Raw genomic sequence first — 23,863 nt, forward strand, 5'->3', positions numbered from 1 at the left:
TTCTTTTGTTGTTTGTTCATTTTCCCAGCCTGTTTTGCCCATAGACTGGCTTGTGATATTTCTTCCTTGGCATAGGAACTCATGATTTTGGTTACAATATTCCTGGGAGTTGTCATTTTGTTATTAATATTAGGAGGTGATCAATGAAGTCTCTCGATTTATTTTATACCTTATTCAAGAATATTAGGGCAATTTTCTTTGATAATTTCTTATAATCTGATGTTTAGGTCTTTTTTTCTGATCATGGCTTTCAAGTAATCCAATTATTATTAAAGTGTCTCTTCTGTATTTATTTTCCAGAACACTTATTTTTACAATGAGATTTTTCATGTTTCATCTATTTTTCAATTCTTTTAATTTTGTTTTATTTTTTCTTGATATTTCATGAAATCATTAGCTTTTAGTTTCCCAATGCTAATTTCTAAAGAATTGTTTTTGTTCTATGAGCTTTGGAATTTCCCTTTCTATTTGGCTAATTTTTCTTTTTAAAAATCTCTGGATACTTCCAGGTAATCATGGCTGCAATCTAGACGCCACACGCTTCCTCTCCCCAGCACCAAATGAAATAGACTACATCAAAGGAGCATAAAAATCACCTTTGGAGGAAGAGAAGGACTCCCCAGTACTCCCCAGTACACCACAGAGGCGAAGGTATGTGGGGTTTGAACATTTCCGCACGATAATAAAAAGGAGTTAAAGCTTGCACAGAAATGTGAACTGAGCCATCCTCCCCCCCTCCCACCTCACCCACCAAACCAGAGTGAGCTACCAGAGCTCTCACAGGGACAGCGAGCGAGTGGGGAACATCTCTGTCTGAGGGGGGGGCACTCCAGGGTCCTTGGGATTTGGGGACTGCCAGGAAAAAAACAACGCAGAGTGGTTTCACAGGAGAATCCTGCACTGAGCTGGGCTGCAGGGCCTTACTCGGGGTGGTTGCACTGAGCATCAGGGCAGAGCTAGGAGCTAAACACCAGGGGCGGACCATGTGCTGATTATCTGGGTGGAGCTGAACACCTGGGCACTTTGGCTGTGATCAGGTGTCCAGCTCTCTAAGAAACCTAGGAGGCTGGGAAGAACTAGTCTGAGGTAACCTAAATACACAGAAAACCTGCCCATATCACCCAGACCCCAGACCAAAAAGGAAAGGGGAATAAAACCACCAAAGGGATGGCTCACATGGCCCAAAATCAAGCCTCCAGGAAGAAAGGGAAAAAGGTGACTATTGAAAACTTTTATGGTGGAAGTACCCAAGGAAAAGAAGAGAAAGAGGGTGAAATCCCCCCCCCAAAAAAAATCAGAACATACCTCCCAAAATGGAAACTATCAACAAGCTCTGGAAGATCTCAAACTGGAACTTAACCAAAAGATGGAAACCTGGAAAGAAAAATGGGAGAAAGAGATCAGCAGTCTGACAGATAAGACTGTTCAATTGGAAAAAGAGATTGAAGCATCCAATAGAAGGGCAGACAAAGCTGAAAAAGCAAAACCAGTCCCTAACAACCAGAATTAAGCAACTCAAAGAAAGTGAGATCATAAAACAGCAAAAATCAATAAAGCAAACCTAAAAAATTAATGAATTAGAAGAAAACATAAAATATCTCACTGAAAAGGTCACAGACTTGGAAAACAAGGAAGAAGAGACAACCTCCAAATTTTTGGTCTCCCAGAAAAACCAGAGATAAACAATAAACTTGATATTATTCTACAGGAAATTATAAAAGAAAATTGCCCACATGTTCTGGAGCAAGGGGGCAAAATAGAAATAAAAAGGGTTCATAGAACACCCTCTATACTAAATCAACAAAATACAACCCCTAGGAATGTAATTGCCAAATTCAAGAGCTTCCAAGAAAAGGAGAAAATCCTACAAGAAGCCAAGAAGAGGAGCTTCAGATATAGGGGGGCTCCTATAAGGATCACAAAGGACTTAGCGGGTAACACACTAAGAGACCGCTAAGCATGGAACACGATATTTAGAAAGGGAAGAGAGCTGGGTCTCCAACCAAGAATCAACTACCCAGCAAAACTGAGTATACTTCCAGGGGAAAGTATGGGCATTCAACAAATAGAATATTTCCAAGCATTTGCAAAGAAAAGACCAGAACTTAGTGGAAAATTTGATATCCAAGCACAGAAAGCAAGAGAAACATGAAAAGGTAAATATGAAAGAAAGGGAAAAGGAGATGAATCTTATCTTTTTCTTTAAGTCAAACTCTCTTCTATAAGGACTACATTCACATCAAATTATATATATGAATATGTGGTTAAAATGTTTTGTGTAACTCTCAAAAATTGTATGCATCATAAGAGTAGTTAGAAGAAACATGCATAGGGAAAGATTGGGGCATTAAGAAGATTTGGGGAAAGTGGGGGCAAAGAAAGGAAAAGGGAGGGAGGAACCATCGATAACACTAAGATTTACTTCAAGAAAAAGGGGGGACTCAATAGAATAATCTTTCCCATATAAAGATACACATGGGAAGGGGAGGGGAAAAACTCTCATATGAGAAGGAGAGGATGAGAGCGTGAAGTGGAATTACTTAAACCTTACTCTCAGTGAAATCAAATCTGAGAGGGAAGAACATCTAGATCCAGTGGGATCCTGAATTCTATCTTATCCATTAGGGCAAGAAAGAAAGGAAAATTCAGGAGGGGGATAGGGGAGGGAGTATAAAAAGAAGGGAGGGAAGGAGAGGGGGGAGGGGAAGGGAGCATAAAATAGGAGGGGCTAGATAGGTAATTATCTCAAGGGAGTGGACGAGTGGGACTGACGTAGAGTAAATCACTGGTTCAAAAAGAGATAGCTAAAGAAGAAAGGTCAGAACTAGGGGAAGATATGAAAATGCCAGCGAATCCACAAATGACAATCATAACTTTGTATGTGAATGGGATGAACTCACCCATAAAACACAGACAAATAACAGATTGCATTAGAACCGAAAACACTACCATTTGTTGTCTTCAAAAAAAAAACATATGAGGCAGGTTGATACTCACAAGGTTAGTATTAAAGATTGGAGTAAGACCTTTTGGTCCTCAACTGATAGAGAGAAGTCAGGAGTTGCAATCATGATATCAGACAAAGCCAAAGCAAAAATAGACCTGATCAAAATGGATAGGGAATGTAAATATATTCTGTTAAAAGGGAGTATAGACAATGAGGAAATATCACTAATCAACATGTATGCACCAAATGGTATAGCATCCGAATTTTTAATAGAGAAACTAGGAGAATTGAAGGAGAAACTAGACAGTAAAACCATATTAGTGGGAGACTTGAAACAACCACTATCAAATTTAGATAAATCAAACCAAAAAATAAACAAGAAAGAGGTAAAAGAGGTGAATGAAATCTTAGAAAAATTAGAGTTAATAGACATATGGAGAAAAATAAATAGGGACAAAAAGGAATATACCTTCTTTTCAGCACCACATGGCACATTCACAAAAATAGATCATACACTAGGTCACAGAAACATGGTACTCAAATGCAGAAAAGGAGAAATAATAAATGCATCCTTTTCAGATCACAAGGCAATAAAAATATTGATTGGTAAGGGTACATGGAGAGCCAAATCAAAAATTAATTGGAAATTAAATAATATGATACTCTAAAATCGGATAGTTAGAGAAGATATCATAGAAACAATTAATAATTTCATTGAAGAAAATGACAACAGCAAGACAGCCTTTCAAACATCATGGGATGCAGCCAAGGCAGTACTTAGAGGAAAATTCATATCCCTGAGTGCATATATTAACAAATTAGGGAGGACAGAGATAAAAGAATTGGAAATGCAAATCAAAGAACTTGAGAATGAACAAATTAAAAAACCCCAGAAGAAAACCAAACTAGAGATCCTAAAAATTAAGGGAGAAATTAATAAAATAGAAAGTGACAGAACTATTGAGTTAATAAACAAGACTAGAAGCTGGTACTTTGAAAAAACAGACAAAATAGACAAAGTACTGGTCAATCTAATTAAAAAAAGGAAAGAAGAAAGGCAAATTAACAGCATCAAGGATGAAAAGGGGGATCTCACCTCCAATGAAGAGGAAATTAAGGCAATCATTAAAAACTACTTTGCCCAACTATATGGCAATAAATATACTAACCTAGGTGATATGGATGAATATTTACAAAAATATAAATTGCCTAGATTAACAGAAGAAGAAATAGATTTCTTAAATAATCCCATATCAGAAAAAGAAATCCAACAAGCCATCAAAGAACTTCCTAAGAAAAAATCCCCAGGGCCTGATGGATTCACCAGTGAATTCTATCAAACATTCAGAGAACAGTTAATCCCAATACTATACAAACTATTTGACATAATAAGCAAAGAGGGAGTTCTACCCAACTCCTTGTATGATACAAACATGGTACTAATTCCATAGCCAGGCAGGCCAAAAACAGAGAAAGAAAATTATAGACCAATCTCCCTAATGAATATAGATGCAAAAATCTTAAATAGGATACTAGCAAAAAGACTCCAGCAAGTGATCAGAAGTGTCATCCACCATGATCAAGTAGGATTTATACCAGGGATGCAGGGCTGGTTCAATATTAGGAAAACTATCCACATAATTGACCACATCAACAAGCAAACCAACAAGAACCACATGATTATCTCAATAGATGCAGGAAAAGCCTTTGATAAAATACAACACCCATTCCTACTAAAAACACCAGAAAGCATAGGAACAGAAGGGTCTTTCCTAAAAATAATAAACAGTATATATCTAAAACCATCAACTAATATCATCTGCAATGTGGATAAACTAAATCCATTCCCATTAAGATCAGGAGTGAAACAAGGATGCCCATTATCACCTCTATTATTTGACATTGTATTAGAAACACTAGCAGTAGCAATTAGAGAAGAAAAAGAAATTGAAGGCATTAAAATAGGCAAGGAGGAGACCAAATTATAGCTCTTTGCAGATGACATGATGGTCTACTTAATGAATCCTAGAGATTCAACCAAAAAGCTAATTGAAATAATCAACAACTTTAGCAAATTTGCAGGATACAAAATAAACCCACATAAGTCATCAACATTTCTATATAATTCCAACACAGCTCAGCAGCAAGAATTAGAAAGAGAAACCCCATTCAAAATTACCTTAGACAAAATAAAATACTTAGGAATCTATCTCCCGAGACAAACACAGGAACTATATGAACACAACTACAAAACACTTTCCACACAACTAAAACTAGACTTGAACAATTGGAAGAACATTAACTGCTCATGGGTAGGATGAGCCAATATAATAAAAATGACCATCCTACCCAAACTCATCTATCTATTTAGTGCCATACCCATTGAACTTCCAAAAAATGTTTTACTGATTTAGAAAAAACCATAACAAAGTTCATTTGGAAGAACAAAAGATCAAGGATATCCAGGGAAATAATGAAAAAAAAATACAAAGAAGGGGGCCTTGCAGTCCCAGATCTCAGACTATATTATAAAGCAGAGGTCATCAAAACAATTTGGTACTGGCTAAGAGACAGAAAGGAGGATCAGTTGAATAGACTGGGGGCAAGTGACCTCAGCAAGATAGTATATGACAAACCCAAAGGTCCCAGCTTTTGGGACAAAAATCCACTATTTCATAAAAACTGCTGGGAAAATTGGAGGACAGTGTGGGAAAGATTAGGTTTAGATCAACACCTCACACCCTACACCAAGATAAATTCAAAATGGGTAAATGACTTGAACATAAAGAAGGAAACTATAAGAAAATTGGGTGAACACAGAATAGCATGCATGTCAGAACTTTGGGAAGGGAAATACTTCAAAACCAAGCAAGACTTAGAAAGAGTTACAAAATGCAAAATAAATAATCTGGAATACATCAAATTAAAAAGTTTTTGTACAAACAAAACCAATGTAACCAAAATCAGAATGGTAGCAAGAAATTGGGAAACAATCTTCATAAAAACCTATGACAAAGTTTTAATTACTCAAATTTACAAAGAACTAAATCAATTGTATAAAAAATCAAGCCATTTTCCAGTTGATAAATGGGCAAGGGACATGAACAGACAGTTCTCAGCCAAAGAAATCAAAACTATTAATAAACACATGAAAAAGTGCTCTACATCTCTTATAATCAAAGAGATTCAAAGCAAAACAACTCTGAGGTATCACCTCACACCTAGCAGATTGGCTAACATGATAGCAAAGGAAAGTAATGAATGCTGGAGGGGATGTGGCAAAGTGGGGACTCTAATTCATTGCTTGTGGAGTTGTGAATTGATCCAGCCATTCTGGAGGGCAATTTGGAACTATGCTGAAAGGGTGATAAAAGACTGTCTGCCCTTTGATCCAGGTATAGCACTGCTGGGTTTGTACCCCAAAGAGATAATAAGGAAAAAGACTTGTACAAGAATATTCATAGCTGCACTCTTTGTGGTGGCCAAAAATTGGAAACTGAGGGGATGCCCAACAATTGGGGAATGGCTGAACAAATTGTGGTATATGTTGGTGATGGAATACTATTATGCTAAAAGGAGTAATAAAGTAGAGGAATTCCATGGAGTCTGGAACAACCTCCAGGAAGTGATGCAGAGGGAAAGGAGCAGAACCAGGAAAACATTGTACACAGAGACTGATACATTGTGGTACAATCGAAGGTGATGGACTTCTGCATTAGTGTCTATGCAATGTCCCTGAACAACTTGCAGGGATCTAAAAAACACTATCCACAAGCAGAGGATAAACTGTGGGAGTAAAAACACCGATGAAAAGCAACTGCTTGACTACAGGGGTTGAGGGGATATGACTGAGGAGAGACTCTAAATGAACACTCTAATGCAAATACCAACAATAGGGAAATGGGTTCAAGTCAAGAACACATGTGATAACCAGTGGAATCATGCATCGGCTATGGGAGAGGGAAAGGTGGTGGGAGGGGGGGGGCAGGGAGGAAAAGAAAATGATCTTTGTTTCCAGTGAATAATGTTTGGATATGACCAAATAAAATAATGTTTAAAATTAAAAAAAAAAAACTGTTCTCCATTGGATTATTTTACCTCTTTTTCCATTTAGCCAAATCTGATTTTTAATGTGTTATTTTCTTTTTGCATCACTTTCATGCTTATTCCCCATTTTTCTTTTGCCTCTTCTGTTATATTTTTGTAATTGTTTTAGAGCAGTTCCAGAGGCTGATACCAATTCACATTTTCCTCTAAAGTTTTGCATATAGCTGATTTGATCCTACTGTCCCTTTCTGATTTTGTGCCTTGGTCTTTATCTCCATAAAATTGTTCTATTGTTGTGCTTTTTTTTTCATTTTACCAATCTTTTTTTTTTTTTTACTTTTATCTTAAAGGTAAGCTCTGCTCTCAGAGTGGAGTGGAGACAGTCTCTTAAACTTCAATTTTTCCTTGTTGCTACCCTTACGTCTAATTTCTAATTTTTGGAAGTTTTAGTTTTTCCAAGGTTGTATGATTGCCTGTGGGCTGCAAGCACTGAAAGCTACTTCTCACTGCTGGTTAAATCTCTCCCATGGCCTACTGATGGCTTGAGGGCATAGAACAATGTAAGTTACCTTGTTCTGGGGCTTGAGACCTCACTTAATGCTTCAGCAGGATCCAGGCCTCATTCTGGTTTTATACAAAATAGGTACATTAAGCATTGCCTAAAACTGGGGTTCAGGGACTTAACATGGGCTTGAGGTAGAGTAATGGACCTCCCCTTGGGCTTGTACCAGCTAGGAGGTCTGTGGACTATTTTCTGTTGGGGATTGGGGTCTCACTGTAGGCTAGCAACAGGACTTGGAACTTTAATGGATAGTTGTGGAGTACTCTGCTGTTTGCTTAATCAGGTTCTTGGAGTCTCAAAGTTGGCTTTGGACCAGGTTCAGAACCAGGAACAGTTGGGAGAAGGGAGGGCTTGCTTTGATTTGCACATGCATTCCTTGGTGTGGCATTGCTGCAAGCTGTGCAGCCTGGTTCCCTCTCACTTTGGTGAGACAGACCCCCTCTGCCTACCTTTCAAGTTGTTTTCTGCAGAAAAAATTATTTCAATCTATCTACTTGTTTGTTCTTTCACTCCAATATTCATTTTGAAGTGATTTTTAAGGTAGGTTAGGCCTTTTTTTTAAGTTTACTCATTCATTTATTTATTACCCTTAATTTCTGTCCTAGTATCAATTTTAAGACAGAAGAGTGACAAGAGACAGACAGGGGCTAAGTGGATTGGCCAAAGTCACACAATTAGGAAGGCCAGATTTGAATCTACATCCTCCAAACTTCTGGTTTGATTTTTTTATACCACTATACTATGTAGCTGCTCCCATTGAAAGTTTTAAGGGGAAAAAGATTAAATGATTTTTATTTCATTTATAGATAATCTCAGACATATACAAGTAACCCACAAAAATGTTTTCAGTTTATAAAGGCTATTTCCTACCTTCATTGTTATTATCTTCTTTCTAAACTCTGTTTCAGACTAAATAAGGAAATTATATTGTAACCTCTGCAATAAACTATGCATCTAGATACTATAGCCCAAATCAATGAGGAAAGTAGGGAATGCTGTCAAAGGGTTGTGCCCTGTAAGGTAGGGAAGAACAAGGAACTTAAGGTGAAAGGCCTCTCTTTTCTCAGTTAAGGGCTGAGAACCTCTTCTGAGAAAGAGGTGCATTATATGGAAGCAATTATAGAGAAGTAAAAGGATTTTCTTGCTTCATAGAGAACCCAGCTGAGTTTTGATAATATACATTTGTAGTAGATCTGATCAGCCTGCCTATTTGATTTCCATTTAGCTGCATGTTGAAAAGGAGTGAAAGGAGGTGGATGATGAGATTAATCCAGGTCTGAGGTTTCATTTGATTGAATCCTATCTGCTCTCCAGGTGATTCTACCTTCCACAATCCTTATAATTTGGTATTGAGTTTGTTTGGATGGAAGTATTTATATTTTCCTAGGCAAAGTAGGTTATGCTTTCTAACTCTTCAAAACCTAATTGTTCCAAATAACTAATGGTATCTCCTCCAGCTGCTTCTTGTCCCTTAGGGAGGACTAACACCTCTGGTGTGAGGGCTTGGCAATCCTTTTAAATATTATTCATCCATCTTTCAGGTCTACCTTTCACCCAATGTCTACCACTTTCACATGTGACTCTAAGAAGCTAAAATATGGCCACATCCAGTAAAACCATCTCAGTAGGCAGGATAACACAGGTTTAGGGTAATTTGCAGGCCTCCAACCTCTCAGTTACTAGAGGGATGTCTACTCCAAACATGTGAAGACTTCCCCTGGGGGAAAATGCAGAAAAGAACAATTTGGTCACAAAGGTGGCTGAAATGGTTGCTGTGATGCACTTACTGATTGGATAGACATCAAAAAAGCCATATTCATCTACTGCATCCCAAGACATCTCCACTCAACCTGAATTTTGCTTTGCCATTTGATGTCTATCACTCTGGAAAAGAGAGTAAGACTGATGACTTTGAGCAATTATGACTCAATTAAATATAATTCACAGACAAGTCAAGACATCAACCTATGATGCAATTGGTCCTTCTTGGAATGAAGGGTGAACAATATATTCCTTACTAGGTACACAATTTTTGCTAGATTTTGAGTGAGATATAATACTTAGAAAGGCATGACCCACCCTCACAGAAATAACAGAATAGGCATAATGTATAGTCAAAGTGGAAACTTTTTTTAAAAAATGATTTAATTAGGAAGGGAAGAAATCTTGATTTATTTTTGAAATTAATTGTAGTTCAAACTGTAGGTTCTTTTTAGGGATTTATGAGTTCAGAGCTTCTTATATATCATAGAATGGGATTCTTTTTATTATTTGGAATCCACCCAAATTTTCTGAGAAAGAGGTTAGAAATGGATAGCTTAGTAGAGAGTTAGAAATTATTTGAGGCAATGGCTCCTACTCTGAGGAAACATATGCAAATTATATATTTGCTTTATATATAAAGGATGCGTTAGGCTGGATAACATGTTTTTTTTTTAATTTGTGGAAGATTTAAACCATTCCACAGGACAAGTGAAGGTTTCCACTACAGATGTAACGGTTACTTACTCTATTATACCCTTTCCCCTACATCATTGGCACCCATACACCCAAGAAAGAAATTCACATAAATTTCACATTTATTTTAAGGAGAATAGAAATCAGGAGAGGTTTTTATTTTCTTTCTAGACCAACAATGATGAGTTCTTTTGCCTAATGCCTTTCATACATGGTCATCATCTACCTTTGCCTTTTGTCCTCCAGTCACTTCTAACCAGGGCAGCTAAACAGCTTGTTGAATACAGTGCTAGCCCTTGAATCAGGAAGACACATCTTTCAAGTCTGGCTATAGACACTTACTGGTTGTGTGATGCTGAGCAAATCACTTAACCCTGTTTGTCTCAGTTCTTCATCTGTCAAATGAATTGGAGAAGAAAATTGTAAACCACTCTAGTATCTGCCAAGAAAACCCAAAAAGGAGTTACAAAGTTGGTCATGGCTGAAACATGACAGAAAAGTTTCATCTTTGGTCTATTTTGCCAATTTTGTTAATATTTTATTAGAAAATAGAGGTAATTTGCAGGAAATTCTAGAACTTTGGCATACCTCTGTAAAAATGGGCACTGAACCTTTACTTTTTATTTTAGGGGAAAAAAGATGTTAAGTCCTCTGTTTCACCACCAGAAAGACAATCTCAACTACCTAGAAGTAAGCCACAAAACGTTTCTGTCATATTATGAATAATGTTTTTACCTATGCTGTTTTTCATCTTTCCATGCTCCATTCCAGAACTAATATGCAAACAGTATCATAACCTTTGTAATAGGAAATCTGTCTCCAGGTACTGCTGCAGTGCTGTCAGAGTCATCCAACTAAGTGATATTGATGGGACTTTAATGATGGAAATTAATTACAGGGTTGAGCTATTTCGCCACCATGATCCACCATGTTGTCACATTGCTTTCAGCTTCAGTGCATCCTGTCACTTGTCCCTCAAGAAAGTTTTGCTTGTAATTGAAGTGTGTGCATGTTTATCTTGCCATAAATATGTGTGTGCATGTGTGCATGAACATGTTTTTGTGTTTGTTTGTAGAAAAGTTCTATTTTGCTAATCAGAGCTTATAATATTCAGTTGATGATAATTAAAGCATTTTGATGAAATTTAATTTCATAAGGCCCATTGATCTCTTTAATGATAAATGACCTGTATAATGCTTTCAGTTCAAGGCTTGTGAGGTTTGTTCTTTGCATTGGCTTTACAAAATAAAAACAACTGTAATCATTTTAAACTCATATATAGTGAAAACTGTGAGATTTGCTCTAATGTCTATATATTTAGATGAAGCTGCTTTGTAAATACAAAATACTATTTTTTGGCTAATTACTGGTGGGTTTTTTTATTAAGAAATAATAGCATTTATGGACAAAAAGGGATCTTGCAGTATATATCATCAGTGAATAAGAAACAAAGTATAAAGGAGTATAAGGAAGTGAAGTAGATTTTACCGAGAGCACGAGAACAAGTTTTTTCCAAGTCAGTGACCCTCAATTGAGAATTATATGGCATTTAAATGGAAACCTAAATTTCATTTGTAAGCTACAGTGTTTCATATACTCAAATAATTTTAGGACAGTGAGATGCCTTAAGCTGAGTTATTGGAAGGTTTAAATTAGATGAAGGATGTAAAGCCATTTTCAAACCTTAAAACTCTCTATTACTACCAGATATTGTGATTATGATTAAGACTTATTATTAGCCTCTAGTTACCATGCCTCTAGTTTGATGATGACTTCATTTCCTGTGTCCTCTACTGTATTCCTACTGAACTCAGGTAATATCTATAGAACAATGCAAACATGTTAAGTAAAAGTTTATCAACTGGGGCTCTCTGGGAAAAAACAAAGATGCATTAGCCTTTAAGTTTAATCTGCATTATTAATGCTTTCTTAAGTCTAGAAATCAACAAAAGAAAAAATCAAACTTTGTGTTGGATCAGTTTCTGAAGAATAAATGTTCACACTGAAATTTAGTTAGAACTAACTTTAGCAGACCTCTAGTCTAGAGATCAACTCCTCATAGAATCACATGATCCAGAGATGAAAGGGAAGGGAATACAAGCTCAGAGGGACAAATGAGCTTTCCCATGTTATATACATAATAAAATCACAGTTTTAGGATTTTAACTGGCTCCAAATGCACTTTCTTTTTATTATGTCTTCTGTCATATTCTCACCCTCATGGCAGCCCATCATAATCTCTCCTTAATTCTATTCACATTTTATGTTCTTTCCCTTTTCTTCATTTCTCTTCTCTTGTGATCCACTTCTTCCCACCTCCTACACTTGTCCCTCTTGACTACCACAGCCTATGAATCTGCCTGGGCCCGTGACTGTGGTCATCTTGGCCTCATTTCTCATCTGGCTACAAATTTCTGACAACACAAAGAGTATTAGAGAGTTAGAATGATAGAGTGGGGAAAAGATTTCAACCAATACACTGTAGCTCTGGGTCTTTATCTGTGTCAGATTGCAAATGCTTAGTCCCAAAGGAGATCATTCACAATAGCTTCTATCTCTATTCCATTGGATGGAATGCCCTGATGCAGCTGCTCATCTGTTCCCACTTCCATCCAGCACCTTGTAGTATACATCCTCTCATACTATCACACAAATCTCCACCTGTCTCACACAAACACTTATACATACATGCATGCATACACATGCACATATACATATCCCTAATTGTGGGGAATCTCCCAGATTACTTTATGACTTTCTTCTCTGGATTTACTGCCGATTTTATTATTTCCCTGATGAGAAAACTGAGGCCCAGAGAGTTTCCATTACTTATTCAGGGTTACATATCTAATTAGTGGCTACGGTGTGCTAGGAAAAATACATTGCTTGGAATAATAGGATCTGGATTTGAATCTTGTCTGTTTCACTTATTATCTTAATGATCCTTAGGCACTTTAAGTTCTCTAGCCTCTGCTTCTTCTTCTGCCAAGTTAGAACATTCCAATAGAATTTGGGGCCTTGATTTAAAATATAAGAATCATATATTCCTAGAGAGGAGTGAAGGAATATTCAACAATTTCTGAAAAGAATATATCTTCCTAGTATCTTATAAATATAATCAAACCTTGGAGAAGGGATACAACTACTAATACATAATCTTTTTTCTATTTGTTACATATATATGCATATATTATGGAGAATAGCTAAAATTTAGGAGTAAGAAAATGAGAAGAAAGCCCAAAATTTTATAGAAGACAAAAATTAATAAAGGATACAGCTCTAAAAGGCCTTATTTTACTATATACAAATACACACATAATAGGTACAAGAGAAATAATGAGTCTAACACAAGGAAACAAATTTTACTGAAGGTACAAAACAATGATGGGAAGAGGTCATGGCTGGAAATAAAACTCTTAAAGTATATACTTTATTTTAAAAGAACAGAATGAGTAAAGGAATAGTGAAGTGACATTGTACATTACAGAGTTATACTGAGAAAATCTTGGAGTCCAAGGAAGGAAACATTAGAGAGTTTGAATGGAGATTAATGGAGGAAGAAACCAAAATCTACAGAATATATGATAAACCTTTTGGATAGAAAAGGGAAATAGATAAAGAGTTTAGTTAACTGGATCACAGTGCTAGCATGGAAATATGATTGATTAGTGATGGGAGAGGAAGGAAAGGAATGTAATTCTCTGAGAATCTATTAGAGGACTCACTATCCAGAAACAGAACCATTGGTCTTCCTTCCTCCTTTAAGAATCAGGTCAGCAATAGAACTCAAAGACTGGTTATAGAGGATATAACAGAAATTTCTTCTCTCTCTTGTTCATCAGATTTCCATGATTAGGGTTTTTGCTTTGCTTTCTTTTGGGTTCCTGTTTTCTGGAACTTTCTATGCTCCCCATGGTACTTTGAGATCTATCTTGGTTTGAATTTCTCAACTATATAATGGTCTCTTTTGACACTGAGATTCCAAATTACCAACTTTTTGGTATAGTCCTTTGCCTGGTACCAATATTGTGTCAAATCTACTTAAGATTTGAAGGTCGGGTTTCCTCCCTGGGAAGCACATTGATGTGGCTGATTGTTATGGCTGAATTTTGCAATCTAAACTCAATTTTCCTACTTTAAATATCTTTCCATTTTCCATTTTACCATTCCACTTCTCTAATTTTTTTTCACTAAGTCAGAAATCCATTATCTAACCAGAAATGTGTTTGAAACCAACACAACCAGGGTCAGAGATAATTCTAGGCTTAGGAATCTATTAGTTATCCCTACATTGGCCATAAACATAACCACTGGATGTCATGCCAGCTAATTCAGAGAAATTATATAAAATTAAGCCAATATCTGTGCAAAGCCCCTTATATAAAAGAGGTAAAATATTTTTTAAAATCCTTTCTATTCTCTTCTTCTCTAACATATATTTAGATATCATCTCACCCATATGTTTGAAGTGCTGATGGGAGGGCAGAGGGATTGTATATATAAGGGCTGAATGGGTGTTCCTGGCTCAGTTCCAAATAACTGGTAATCCCTAGAATGTTGTTTCATTCCCTGTCAATGGTGGTCTGGGAACAATAATCACAATAACAATAATTACTATTTTATAGTACTTTTAGGCTTGTGTAACACTTTGCATATGTTAGCACATTTGAATTCATTTGGGGGAATACAGAAGCATTTCTCAGAGTTTCCCTTCAGGCACCAAATGAGTTATCAGCCTTTATGTCCCTGGACTTGAGCTCTTTCTTACCCTGTTCTTTATTATTCATATCATCTCCTAGTTGATTTAACCCTCTGCCACTATGGTACTTTGAATGTAACTTTATTGGTATGTTCTTAATTAACAGTTCTATCAGTAATTTAATGAAGCAGAACATACTTAAGGGCTATTGTCCTCCCCCTAACCCCCATATATATATGAAGGCTTACTGACATGGGTTAGCTGATTTCTAGGACTCAGAAGAATTTTCCATATCTAACGTAAACAACTCCTTCAATAATTTTACCTCACAATTGCTACAACTTAGTCCTGTTGCCTATGCCCACTTTCTTGGTGATGATTACCACTCTGACTATTCCTGTCACTAGCATTTGATGGAGAAAAAATGTTTTTGCCCAGGCTATACATCACTCTACTGCCAACTTTATATATAATTAATAAAATATTATACAACTAGTAAGCTTAAATGATGGAAATGTCGTTTCAGTTGTTAGCTGCTTAGTAGCCTTTTCAACTGAGATGCAGTGAATATGAATCACCCAGAAATGAATTACCAAAAAAGTTTATCAAGTTATCATTGTTGCTGTTCAAGTTGTGTCCAACTCTTCATGGCTCCATTTGGGGGTTTTCTTAACAAAGATACTTGAATGGTGTGCCATTTATTTTCTTCTCTGGCTCATTTTACATATCAGGAACCTAAAGAAAACAGAGTTAGGTGACTTGCCCAGTGTCACATAGCTATTAAGTGTCTGGGGTTAGTTTTGAACTCAGGTTTTCTGACTCTAGGCTCACTGTTCCAGATAAAGTGATACTTAGGTGACCAAGTTATCAAGACAGCTGATCAAACACACAGGGTTGTTCTCAATGTATACACTACTCTTTCAACCAATAATTTATACTGAGCCTTCCTTGAATCCACTCTTACTTCCTTAGCATTGATATCTTTAAAGAATCTAGGAGCTTTAAAAGGAAAGAGGAGAAATTATGAAAAAGAGGAGGAGCTATTGAATAAATTGACTACAACCTCCTTTTTCCTAGAAGAAAAAAGCTCCCTTCCTGCTAGATTTCAAATAAAACCAGTTTTCCCTAAAACCACTTGATTTTTTTCACATCAATTTATTATACTCTTTGAAATTCCATCATTAGGTTTTTGGAGGAAAATATGTTCCTGAAAATATATTCTGGGACCCCTGAAGGTTTAGAATTTAATCACTCCTTTCCTGGACTATTGAAATGGCTGCCTAATTGGATTTTCTATATTAAGTCTCTCTCCAGTCTAATTCATTCTACAAACAACCACAAAAGTGATTTTCTCTAAGTGCAGATCTGGTCACTTCATAACCTTACTCAATAAGTTCCAGTGGCTACCTATTGCTTCTAGGATAAAATATAGCCTCCTCTGTTTGGCTTTCAATTTTCTTCAAAACGAGGCCTCCACCTGTCTTTCCATTGCTATACAACGGCCAAACTGCCATTCTCTCTGTTCTTTTCTCATCACTGCTTTTCTAGGGCTTGTTTTCATATCCAGAATTCACTTCCTCCTCACCTCTATTTCACAACATCCATCACTTTACTTTAGATCCAATTAGGGTATCACCTTTTAGCTAAAAGCTTTCTTTATTTCCTCAACTATTATGATTCCTTCCCCACCTGTTGTTTAGTCATTTTTCATGAATTTCTTACTCATCTTTATTCCTTTTGGGGTTTTCCTGGCAGAGATACTAGAGTGATTTGCCATTTGATTCTCAAAGCTAATTTTTACAGATGAGGGACTAAGGCAAACAGAGTGAAGTGACTCCTCCAGGGTTATATAGCTATTATGTACTTGACGTCAGATTTACACTCAAAAAGACAAGTTTTCCAGATTCCAGATGTGGATTTTTGTGTACACATTATCTAGCTGGCCTCTTCCCTACCTACCATATGTTTATTTTACACACACACACACACACACACACACACACACACACACACACACTTTATTTGTTCCCCTATTAATGTGTGAATTACTTGAGAGCAACTAATATTTCATTTTATCTTAGTTTCCTCATTACTTTGGACATGGTAGACAATAAATGTTTGTTGATTGATTGATTTAAAAGGTTTTCAGTCATTTGTTCCTCAGTGAGAATTAGTTTAATCAAGTTACTTTTCTTGCTGATCTGGGCTGGACCTGACTTGGGCATGTATCCTGTGGTTTAGATTTGATATTGACCCAAAATGATTCAACAGTTGTCAAAAGGAGATTTACTTAACCATCACAGGAGAAGGATATTTAACAAGCATAGGCACTAAGGACCCTTCTAGTTGATCCATCTGGGTGAAACACCTTTGCCTACATTTTGTAATGGGATCCATCAGACAAATTTTTAAGACTATACTGTCAGGGTCCCCAGCCCACCCCAGCTCACTCCATCCCCACAAACTGACATTGCTGAGGTAATAAGAAAGAACTTGTCAATTAACTGAGCCCTTAATTCTATGTGTCAATCAAATCCAGAGAAATATACTGGTACCTTTTAAGGAAAAATTAATCTAACCTATATAGAGGAGATAGGTTAAGCTATGTTTTCTACCATATCCTCTCAAAATTATTTTGTGGCGAAATGCACTGAGAGAAAGGAATCAGTGATAAGTGAAATGGAGAAGTAAAGCATTGAGCAAGAAATACTGGAAGTTATGCTTGCCTTTCCTCTAAAGTAGAAATTCTTTAGTGAACAGCTTGAAAGTAGATGAAGATAATGGGAACTGGAGATAAGGGGCAGGAGGTATGGAAAGGAAAGTGGAAGTGTTCCAAAGGTTAATGTCTAGGTGGAATTTTTGCTTAAAGCTAGCCAGGAAAGAATTGAGATAGACAATGAACCTGTGGCTTCACTGATTTAAGGAACTCAGAGATGAGAAGACTCCTACCAATGCAAATCAGTACCATCTGTGTGGCTCATAGTCTTAGTTCCTTTAGAGTAAGGGAGTCAAACTCAAATAGAAACTGTGCTACTAAAGAGTACATAGGAATCACTCCTGGAAGCATATTGACTTACAAAAACCCTTATGACTGTTACCTATGTTCTATTTTATTTATTTTAATTAATTTTCCCAATTATATTTTATTATAGTTTACTTTTGGCCTAAAGCACTGAGAAATCCAAAGACATAACCAGAGAAACATGACCAGGATATGTTAGGAGATAGTTCTTTAATGTAGGTTATCGTGACTCTGAGGCATGCCCTCTATTTTCCAATATGCCAAATTGTGCTATGAAAGTGATGGGGCTTATTATCTCATTAATTTTTTTTAATTCTCTGTTTTAGTTCCTCTTCTTCCTTCCTATGCCACATTATCTCCTGCTCTGAGGACCCAGACCTCCAAGTTAATTCTATTGATAAACTGTACGCAGCATTATAGATTAAATAGGCTTTTGGCAACTATCTTGTGACCATTGTGAGCAGTGATCTCTTTGAAAACATGTGCTCTGTATTCCAAGTAACCACCTAACAAATCAATCCTAAAGTACAATTAAATTTGAAGTTGGTGACCATCTCTCCTGATAGGTACATGCAAATGCATACATACCTACAGATCTAAAAATAAAGTTTCAGAAATTAATATTCAGAAATTTGGACACTGTGTTTGGAGATTAGATTTCATTTTGGATAAATCTAAGCACTAAAATTTCTATCTGAGAAGAGTAAAAAACAAAGGAAGAACATGAAAACATACTTGGTGATCATAAATTATAGGAGCCAACAAAAAATGAATCATTTCTTGGTATGCAAGATCAAACAGTTGCCATTTCGTTTCTTTTTTTTCCTTCATCTATTTGTTTGCAACTGACCATAGAAATGACAGTCTGATTTCTGTCTGTAGCCCCAAGAACTGTATTTTTCATGGAAATTTCTGTGTGCCCATCTGTACATCACAGAATATACCAGAATTTTTCTTTTTTTCTCCTTCCCTCTTTCCTTCTTTCCTTCCTCCTTTCCTTCTTTTCTCTCTCCCACAACAAATAATCCTTGACTCCTCAGGTGAAGATTAATTTCATTTTGCTGAAGAGATACTGATAGTTATTATGAAGAAAAATGCTTGTGACAATGGAAAGCAAAAGCATTAATTTGGGACTATATTACAAAGACTAACTTTCCCTTTCTGGGTCAAGATTGCAGCAGAAACATTTGTAATAGCAGGAAAAAAATGTCACAAAACTCAGTGAAGTTTAAATTTAGTGATACATTTAATCAAATTGCTAAACAATAGTTGTTTTCAGCCATGGCAGACTCTTTATCATCCCATTTGGTGTTTCCTTGGCAAAGATACTGGAGTGGTTTGCCATTTCTTTCTCAAGCTGAAGAAAAGGAAGAGACTGTTCCTTCTTTTTAAATGGAGAGGGGCTTGAAAGGTTTGTCTCACTAGAAAGATGTAAGCTCCAGTGAAACTGTTAAAGGGAAATGTGGTAAGGGAAATGTGGATGCTGAGGTGTAATCTGAAGGATGGAGGGAAAGATGGCAAGATCTCTTCTTCCCTGGGGTTAGCTAACTCCAGAGCTTAAAGCAACCTTAGAGAGACAGAAACTTTTCTATCTATCTTTTCCCATTACAAACTATATCACTGGAGTCCTAATGTGGGCACAACTGCAGGGAAAGATCTTTATATCCCAGACAGCTGTTTAAGAGCAAAGGGTTTGAAGTCAAGCCATTTTCTATGAGGGGTTATGGCAGACCAGGGCTAGTTTGCCACAAATGGGACAGAAGTCACTCTTTGGATTCTGTCCCCTATCACTCAACTCCCCTTCATCTTTGAAGAGAGACCAAACCCAGATCTAACTTAAATTAAGATTTATTTTGGAAAAGGGAAATGAAGGTATTGGTGGGAAAGAGGAAAAGGATGTCCTGACAAGCTAAAACCCCCAACAGCGAGATCTTGAGGTTAGAGTCTGAGTCCTAGAGGACTTTGCCTCCCTTCCAACTGTCAGTCTTCTTTATTTCTAATCTAATATCTCTATTCTCTAAATCCAAGTCAAAACCAAAGAAAGCAAAGGGAGACCCAGAAAGAAGTAGGAAGGTTGGCTCAGATGAGAGAGTCCAAACAAAACTTCTGAGTCAAGGAATCTTGTATATAGATGGAGGAAAAGTAGTTGAAAATTCATTGCTGGAAACAGGTTCACAGATAGGCAGTTAAATCTGGCTCCTCCTGGCTTCTGTTCCCCTCAGCCACCCAGGAAAAGTCCTCCCTGCATCCCTTCCAGAGTTGGAAGTTGTGGGGCTGGCCAGAATTCCCCCCAGTTCATAGATCTCTATCCACAATCCTTTGCTGTTTCTCAACTGCCACCAATCTGTTTGTCCATCAAACATGTAGGATTCTATCCAGATCCTTTTGCCATTCTTAAAAAGTTCATTTTACAGATGAAGAACTGAAGCAAACAAAATTTAAGTGACTTCCTCAGGGTCATATGGCTACTATGTCTGAAATCATATTTGAACTCAGGTCTTCCTGGTTCTAGGCCCAGTGCCCTATCCACTATACCATCTAGATGCTTATTGCCTCAATTTCCTGCCCTCTGTTATTCCTAAGAGCTTTGTTAGATTGTTTCCCACTAATGAGCTTCCAGGAAGCTAAATTCCTTGCTTCTCAATTGCCTTGCTATTTCATATAAAACCGACATAGAATGATTAAGTATCTTTGACCAATAAAAATATACTTCCTAAGCGATGTCACTATACTTAATGCATTTACTTTCAATGGCTTCTAAATTGATCAATGACTTTTCAAACCTAGCATAAAGCCCTTAATGATTGATTGATTTAAAAAAATAGCTAGGACTTGTTCATACCTAGTTCACACATTTGATTGACCTATACATTCAAAATCTGTTCTGTAATTATACAATTCATAGAGGCTAAGTAGGGTAGGGTGATTGATTCTTTGGTTTAATAAACTTCCAACTTTATGTAGGGACACAATTGGAATACTCTGGCTAGGCACTGGCCTTACTCTAGTTCATGTTTTTTTCTAGTAATATATTTCTTTGATGATATCATTAGGTAACTTCTTCTACCTGATATATATCATTTGTCATTTGTTATAATTTGTTTATGTCTTCTACAATCTTTTCATTGTTTTGGGGTTGATGATGTATTGTGATCTGCAAAATTCTAGGGAATATTGCATATGAATAAGATCATAGATCATTGGATTACTGGAGTACAGTTTTTAAAACACCTCCTTCACAACAACTAGGTAGTTGTATAAGGATTATTTCCATTGTACTGATGAGGAAATTAAGAGTCTAAGAAATTATATCATAGGAAGATTTAGAGCTGGAAATGACCTTTGAGGTCATCAAGTCTAAGATCCTAATTTTAAATTAACTCTGGCACAGAGTCAGCATTTCAACTTGGGCTTCTTGACTTAAAATAATTTTTTTATCCATTGTCATTATTGTTATTTCAAATGCATCAGCTTCTTCATAGCCTCCTGTGGGGTTTTCTTGTCAAAAATACTGAAGTGGTTTGCCATTTCCTTCTTGAACTCATTGTACAGATGAGGAAACTGAGGCAGAGTTAAGTGACTTGCCCCAAGTAACACAACCAGCAAGTGTAAGTCCACATTTGAACTCAACTCTTCCTGACTTTAGCCCTGGAATTCTATCCCCTGTACCAAATAGTTTATCTCAAGTTCATCAGGCTTATAAATAGGAGATTTCCATCTCTTAACCTCTAGTTTAATGTGCTTGGCACCTCATCTTCACAACCTCTCAATAATAATGAAGTGATGAGTAAAACAGTAATTTAAAGCTATCATTTTTCTAGGAAACCAAAAGAGCTTTCTGGAAGCTCAGGTAATAGGAAAGTTTCATCTTTAGTGTTAACCTGGTATCTCTAAGGTTGAAGCTATGTCAAGTCAGTGTCACAGATATTTTTATAAAAAGTTTTGATAGGCACAGAAACATTTTCCAGGTCAAAGTAGTGTGCTGGTGGGTGGACCCTTTGCCATACTGAAAATGTCTGCTCTGGTGACCCAGCACTTCAAGGCACTGATTAAGTTGTGGTTCTTGCTGGAAGTAGCCTGAGGGAGTATCAGCTTAAGTTATTAGTGCTTAACTAAAGCACTTAGTAAATTACTATATTGACATAATCATCAATTTCCTTTATAAAGAGTTGCTTTGGTGGGTTTGTTTCCCCTGTCAATCAGTGCTAGCCACCAGACAATTAGGTAACAAGCAAAAGAGCCTAGATGAGAGGGAGCACAATAGTGAAATCCAATCAGTGAATGGAACTGTATTCTCTTTGGAATAGGAAGCTTTTTAGGTGACTAAATCACTCATTTCACCATTTGTCCTCCTTAAACATTTTAAGGGGCAGTCATATTGAAAAAGATGTCCACACACCTACACAAAACACATATTCAGAGATTGTGCCTTGTTGGCTGCTGTGAAAGAGCCCATTCACTGTGATCATATAAAAGATAACCTTAACTAGAAACCAAGCTAAATGGACAATTTCTGTTCCTGTGTATCTATTCCAACCCCTGCCCCCAACTTTCAAAGTCAATAGGTAATTTAGACTTTTAGTAAAACCATAAATATCTGGAAATCAGATCTCTATTAACTTCAGGTGTCAGGATCATGAAAAGTCAGAAATATTAATAATGATAAAAAAGAGGTCTTTGTTAGGGAATAAACTGAGATGTTAACAGAAATGACAACATCCAAGAAGAGCCTCAAACTTCAATTTTATACTTGGCTTAATACTGATTGTTTGATGAGGTCCCCTGTTTTATCTCAAAGAGAAGAGTTAGCCTTTGCATGTAAAAGCAATAGGGCACAGAGGGAAGATAAAGGAGAAATGAGTAGCAAAGGAATTCAATTTAATTCAATTCAAAAGTCATTGAGAAAGTACTATGACTCTGCTAGGCACTGGTGATACAAAAGCAAAAAAAAAAAACAAAACCCAAAACTGTTCTGACCCTCCAAAGAAGGGACCTTTATATTTGCCTACAAACTAGATACAAAACACATAAAAAGTGTATAGAAAATTAAAAACAGAATGCAATTTCTAAATGAAAGGAAACTAGTTAGAACAATGTGTTGTTCAATTGTTTCAGTTGTGTCCTGCTCTTTATGATTCTAAACAGGGTTTTTGTGGCAAAGATGTTGGAGTAGAAATGGAGGCCATTTCCTTCCACAGTTCATTTCACAGATAAGGACTGAGGCAAACAGAGTCACACAGCTACTAAGGGTCTGAGGTCATATTTTAACTCAGTAAAATGAAACTCCCTGCCTTCAGGGAGACAGTTTATCCACTCAATCTTCTAGAAAGAAGTACATAAGCAGAAATTTATGGTATATTGGTGAGATATGGTTAACCAACAACTATGGAAAGAGGAGCAAATGATAACCAGAGTTTGGGGCTTTAGTTTAAGCCAACTAATGAATCAGAATCATAGAAATCCTGAATTGGGTCATGTAGCACTGAGTTTTCAAATCATTCACCATCGCCCTGGAACACTGGGTCATTTATTTCATTTTCAATCTTTGAGAAATAGGTAGGAAACAAGACATGCAAGCAAATGAAGAGTCCCTGCTTTCACCAAATGGTATAAAGGTAGGAGTTTCTGGAAAATTGGGAATTGTCCTCTGATTCTCAGCCACATCTCTTCTCTAGGCTTCATTATAATATCTCTCATAGGGTGATCTCAGAGGATCTTTGTTCCTGTGTTGGTGGCTGGTGTGGGTGAGATGTCAAACAGATGAAGAATCCTTAGTCCTACATAAGAATTAGAAGGCAAGAAGAGATATTTAAATTGGTAGCAGTAGCTGTAGAAGTCAGCAACAAGGATTAGAATGAGTGACAAAAGTGACAAAGATTACAAATAACTAGAGTGATGATGAGCAGTTGACATTTTGATGGTAGAGGAGGAGAATGAGTGAGTGAAAGATCAGAGATAGAACAACAATGCATCATTTTAAAAAAAGAGAGAGTAGTTAACTTATTGATGCCAATACCTTACTAGTCCTTGAAGTGACAACACTTAAACGTTAAATACTTGGTTATTTGAAAACTTATTTTCATCCAGAAAATCATTCAGCCCCTAGAATTTTCAATTAAATGAAGCCTT

The sequence above is a fragment of the Monodelphis domestica genome, chromosome 2 (genome assembly GCF_027887165.1).
Source record: "Monodelphis domestica isolate mMonDom1 chromosome 2, mMonDom1.pri, whole genome shotgun sequence".
Lineage (NCBI taxonomy): Eukaryota > Metazoa > Chordata > Mammalia > Didelphimorphia > Didelphidae > Monodelphis > Monodelphis domestica.